Source organism: Nerophis lumbriciformis, linkage group LG13, assembly GCF_033978685.3.
Source record: "Nerophis lumbriciformis linkage group LG13, RoL_Nlum_v2.1, whole genome shotgun sequence".
Taxonomy (NCBI): Eukaryota; Metazoa; Chordata; class Actinopteri; order Syngnathiformes; family Syngnathidae; genus Nerophis; species Nerophis lumbriciformis.
Window position 1 is genome coordinate 33,314,177 of NC_084560.2, and position 6,244 is coordinate 33,320,420.

A 6,244-nucleotide genomic window follows, 5' to 3' on the forward strand; every position below is an offset into this window, starting at 1 on the left:
CGTGCCGGCCCAGTCACATACTATATGCGGCTTTTGCACACACACAAGTGAATGCAAGGCATACTTGATCAACAGCCATACAGGTCACACTGAGGGTGGCCGTATGAACAACCTTAATACTTTTACAAATATGCGCCACACTGTGAACCCACACCAAACAAGAATGACAAACACATTTCGGGAGAACATCCGCACCGTAACACAACATAAACACAACAGAACAAATACCCAGAACCCCTTGCAGCACTAACTCTTCCGGGACGCTACAATATACACCCCCGCTACCACCAAACCCTGCCCCCCCAACCCTGCCCCCGCCCACCAAGTTAATGTTGATATTCACCTCAGAAGCCTGCAAATAGAAAAGAGGCATTCAATTTGTTATTTAAATTTTATTTAATATACTATTGATGTTTTTTCGTTTGTTTTTTTAAAGTCGATTTTGCACTATTAAGTTATATAAGTGTTGTTTGTTCCATATTCAGTGTTAAAGCAAATCAGTGTAGCAAACTGAGCAATAATTAACGTTTTATTCATGCACTTTCTCTTGCTACTTTAAGGCTTGGATGTTTAATTCATTCATTATTGTTATTTTATTTTCAAATTTATTATTAACCTGTGGAAAAAGTTTATTTTGATATTTACTTTGGAAGGCTGTAAATAGAAAAGAGGCATTCAATTTTTATTTAAATTTTATTTGATATACATTGATATTTTTTTATCATTATTATTATTATTTGAAACTCGATTTTGCATGTTACTATAAAGTTGTATAAGCCTTCCTTGTTCAATATTCAATGTAAACGTTGTTTGGGTCCCTATTAAAAGGTTAATTTGTTCAACCTTGGCTCGCGGCTTTGTTCAGTTTTAAATTTTGGCCCACTCTGTATTTGAGTTTGACACCCCTGAATTGTAGATTGTCACTGAAGGCATCAAAACTATGAATGAACACATGTGAAGTTATGTACTAAACAAAAAAAGATGAAATAACTGAAAACATGTTTTATATTCTAGTTTCTTCAAAATAGCCACCCTTTGCTCTGCTTACTGTTTTGTACACTCTTGGCATTCTCTCTATGACAGGGGTGTCAAACTCCTTTTAGATGGGGGGCCACATGGAGAAAAATCTACTCCCAAGTGGGCCGGACTGGTAAAATCACGGCACGATAACTTAAAAATAAAGACAAGTTCATATTATTTTCTTTGTTTAAAAATATAACAAGCACATTCTGAAGTTGTACAAATTGTAATGTTGGGTCTTTTTTACACTTACATGGTGCGGTTGATAGTATTCTATCTTTATTTGTCGTTATTTATATTTTCTGAATAAATCATGTGATAATGTTCATCAGTCAACTCATTGGTGTTCATTTTCAATCTATCAAGATAAAAAAATGTATATCAAAATCAAATTACAGTGTGTTATTTATGTAGTTTGATCATTTTTCTCGACTGATGTACTAACATCATGTGGTTTGTTTTGTACATATGTAGCATCATCTACACAGATACAAAGAATTGCTATTGCGACATTCAGTGGACACATTTAGAACAGCGGTTTCTTTCATTCAAAAATGTTAGGTTAGTTTTTATACTTAGCAAACTCCTCACCTGTTCACGGGCCTGATCCGCCCCTCGGGCCGTACGTTTGACCCCCCTGCTATAGGCAGTTACACAACAGCTAAGCACACAATAGCACACAAGCTAGACATAAGTGTCCTGGATTGAACAATATTGCTGTTTAAAACAGGACATTTTTCAACATAAAACAGTGTCAAATAGTTATAGTTGTATATTATATACACATGCAGAGTCTCCGAGGCAGAAGCGTATTAGAAGGTATCCAGTAACAAATGTGTCCGCATCATTCGACTTACTGCATGAACTTGACTAATAAGTTATTGTGGCCAGAAAAAAAATATTACTCCGCTTCAAGGTAAAGACAGCATAAACACATTCCAGACTGGTAATATTAAATATGTTGGTGTTTTTCATACTTACCATCATTCTCTGTTGGGTTAATGTCACTTGGTGTTGGTCTTCACTGTTTTGCTGCCGCCTGTCTCCCTTCTCTTGCAGTCCTGGGCGGAGCCTTTCTCTCACATCTGAGGGCGGTTAACAATTAGACCATTTTAGGTCCTGCTCACCTGAAAAGTTATTAACTATGGTTCACTCTGCTTCAAGGACGTTTGCACTCGCTTGGCTCCATTGTGATCATTTCTCCCGTTGGCTCCGCTCACCCCTTTTGGCTTCATCCTGGTACAGTTGTTTAGCTTATTCTCCACTCCGTTTGAGTGCGCTTTTTACCGTTTTCCTGGCAACCTCCAAACCCGGACTCGTCCATTAGATTGCCAGATGGAAAAGTGTGAAGTTTGGAGCTCTGTAGCAACTGACAGGGGTCAGCTTCAGGATTCGCTGACCCCTCTCTGTCAGTTTACGTGGCCTACCACTTCGTGGCTGAGTTGCTGTTGTTCCCAAACTCTTCCATTTTCTTATAATAAAGCCGACAGCTGACTTTGGAATATTTAGGAGCGAGGAAATTTCACGACTGGATTTGTTGCACAGGTGGCATCCTATGACAGTTCCACGCTGGAAATCACTGAGCTCCTGAGAGCGGAACATTCTTTCACAAATGTTTGTAGAAACAGTCTCCATGCCAAAGTGCTTGATTTTATACACCTGTGGCCGGGTCAAGTGATAAGGACACCTGATTCTGATCATTTGGATGGGTGGCCAAATACTTTTTTAAGTAATAATATTGGGGATACACCGAAGATAAGAGATGATAATACAAAAGATTAATGTCTTGATCTTGAGAGAATTAGGTCGGAATATAAACATTTTAAAAAGTAGTAATTTTACTTTAACCAAGTTGTAAATTTATATTTTCTAGTATTATGTTTTTTTGAATTTTTTTTTTAGTGAGAAAATGTCTTTAAAATTATTTGGAATATAACAATAAAATAATTTTCACAAATTAAAAAAAATGATGTCCGATAAATGCGTTAAAATGTAATATCGGAAATTATCGGTATCGTTTTTTTTTTTTATCAGTATCGTTTTTTTTAGTTTTTTTAAATTAAATCAACATAAAAAACACAAGATACACTTACAATTAGTGCACCAACCCAAAAAACCTCTCCCCCCCATTTACACTCATTCACTCAAAAGGGTTGTTTCTTTTTGTTATTAATATTCTGGTTCCTACATTATATATCAAGTGGTATAGCTCGGTTGGTAGAGCAGCCGTGCCAGCAACTTGAGGGTTGCAGGTTCAATCCCCGCTTCCGCCATCCTAGTCACTGCCGTTGTGTCCTTGAGCAAGACACTTTACCCACCTGCTCCCAGTGCCACCCACACTGGTTTAAATGTAACTTAGATATTGGGTTTCACTATGTAAAGCGCTTTGAGTCACTAGAGAAAAGCGCTATATAAATATAATTCACTTCACTTCACTTCATATATATCAATACAGTCTGCAAGGGATACAGTCCGTATGCACACATGATTGTGCGTGCTGCTGGTCCACTAATAGTACTAACCTTTAACAGTTAATTTTACTCATTTTCATGAATTACTAGTTTCTATGTAACTGTTTTTATATTGTTTTACTTTCTTTTTTATTCAAGAAAATGTTTTTAATTTATTTATCTTATTTCATTATTATTTTTTTAAAAGTACCTTATCTTCACCATACTTGGTTTTCCAAATTAGGCATAATAATGTGTTAATTCCACGACTGTATATATCGGTTGATATCGGTATCGGTAATTAAAGAGTTGGACAATATCGGAATATCGGATATCGGCAAAAAGCCATTATCGGACATCCCTAGTATACTGTATATGTAACTGTACATTACGGTGCTTCATATACTTGCTATACACACACACACACACACACACATTGAGAGGGAGAATCAAACACCCACAAAAGCAACACTACAGAAGGCATAAAACTAATAACATTTGCCAAATGTTTGAAATGCAGCGTGTCCCCGTGCGGGTCAGGCCGGGCCAGATGCTCATGAATACTGTAGTTAAGTTGGAGACGCAGGAAGTTATGTGAGGTGAACTTTTGAAAAGCTCAAGGTCACTTCCTGTTTATTCCAGATTCGCTCGCCGACCCATCTGCTCTCATTGTGGCAAGCCGACATGACAGCTCCCATTGTGTATAAATGTATTTCTTTTTTAACACTATTGTTGTTACCTTCTGATTTTATTGAGTTTGAATTTTTTTTAATTCCCCTTGTTGTTTTTAAGACAAGGTCACTGCACAGACAGGCACGCAATATATTGTTTTTCTTACTCCATAGATAAATAATTGAAACCTTAACGACTCCAAAAAGCGGTCATTATTTAATTAGACACAAAAATAATCTCTTTGGGGGGGAAATGCTGGTTAATGTCAGTGCACCTCAAAAGAATGAATGAAAAAAATATATATATATCTTCTCTCGTTCTCATTCTTTTGCGTGGCATCTAAAAATACGCTTTGTGATCATTAAAATGAGGGCGTAGACTGGAGGAGCAGCTGCTGACAGCAAAATAAAAACATTAAATGTGACGCTAACAAAACAGCTGTCGGCCTACAAGAAATAAGGAACAATTATACTCCATTATTTTTACGCTTTTCATTCACATTCTGTTCATTTTGTTGTTCCTGTTAGCATAAATTCGATTTTTTTTTTTTTGCCACACCTGCTTGCTCAATGTCCTATTATAATAGCGTAAAGCCTTATTATATAATTTGATAAATGTTGTTACATTTGTTTTGTGATGCCACAGCAGTGACGGCACACTGAAAAAAGTGACTTTTTGGTGCTGTAAACTCTATTAGAGTAACTGTCATAATTTATACCTAATATTTTTAACATTCAGTAAGAACTAGAGTTTTTTAAGTAAAATTAAACATTTTATTAACGTAATACATGAATTATGGGGGAAGAGTAAGTTTTACTTATGTTTCCTCATACTATTTAAATGTTTAATAGTTGTACGTACATAAACCTAAAAATATTACATAAACTTTACTCTGAAAATCTAGTGTTTTGAAACGCATGCACGACGACGCATGCGCACAGCACAACAGGCTCCGGCCGTTAGGATCTCTTCACAGAGCACTGCAAGGTGTATTGTAGCGCCAGAAAGTCATCCCACAGGTAAGTTATTACGTTCTGTTTTAAATGTGTGATAATATACGTCTGCATGTAGTTTGACGCAAGATATGTAACTGCTCATAAGTTAATTAAGTTAAGTTAAGTAAGTAAGTAAGTAAGTTCGGTAAAAAAAATTAGCATAAAGCTACATTGGTCCGTGCTGGCCTGTAGTGGGAGGGCTACAGTTTTTCCTGATAAAAACTAAAGTTAACTAAATAAAGTTAGGATATTAAAAAACCACCAACCTACCGGTATAACTTTTATCAACTGACGTCAACATAGTAGAACATGGTATTGTTCTCTGTAAAACTTTTGGCGGCGACACTGAAGTAACGTTAACGTTAGTGAATTAATGTTAATTAATGTGTATTGGGAATGAGGGGGCGATACTGCTGAATGTTTGGGAGAAATGCCCAAGAATAGGTTTTTAAAACACACATTTACTGACAGAAGCGCCAGAGGTCTTTGAGAGCATCAGCTTGCGATTACAAAGAGACTTCGCTGGCAGTTTTCTTTCCTTTCTTTTTTTTGACAAGAAGCTAGTTATCGGTGTGAAGCCCACAGCAACATGTTTTTGTAATTCAATGAAAGAATGGATTGTTCATTACAACTTCTACTCGCAAATAAATCTGTCATGTGTTAATTGTTTTATTTAGCTAGACAAAACAAAATGTTCATTAATGTTTATGATGTAGTTTATTTCTTATTGAAATATTTTTCCATCAACGGGAAGCAAATCAGAACAGAACATTATTCTCATAATTCAGGCAAGTAGAAAATAATGTATGCATTATATTGCTTTGTTATTTTCCCTTATTCATCCATCATAATGTAATATTAAAATTGTGGCTGAATATTTTAGACCATTGTTTTAATACCACAAATTGTGTCTCTTCATTTTCAGGGTGCCCTTTGGAGGAGCCAGTGGACTTTGTGCAAGGGAGGTGCCGTGGGGATCAAGATGAGGCCGCTCCTGGACAGACTGAGTCAGGTGTGCTTGTTTTGCTTGTTCATACAGTATGTTTTACAGGGAGCTGGACCTACTTTTTTTCTCACTCACAGACACATACAGTATACACATACAGG

General features: G+C 36.4%; 1 long non-coding RNA gene across 1 annotated transcript in view; it reads left to right on the forward strand.

Moving 5' to 3' along the window:
* The first annotated feature begins 5,885 nt into the window (after positions 1-5,885).
* The window catches only part of LOC140679343 (uncharacterized), a 1,092-nt gene continuing 733 nt past the window's right edge, over positions 5,886-6,244 (forward strand). Inside the window, exons 1-2 of the long non-coding RNA XR_012050802.1 lie at positions 5,886-5,925; positions 6,063-6,149. This is a non-coding gene — a long non-coding RNA (uncharacterized lncRNA). The remainder of the gene's footprint in view (positions 5,926-6,062; positions 6,150-6,244) is intronic.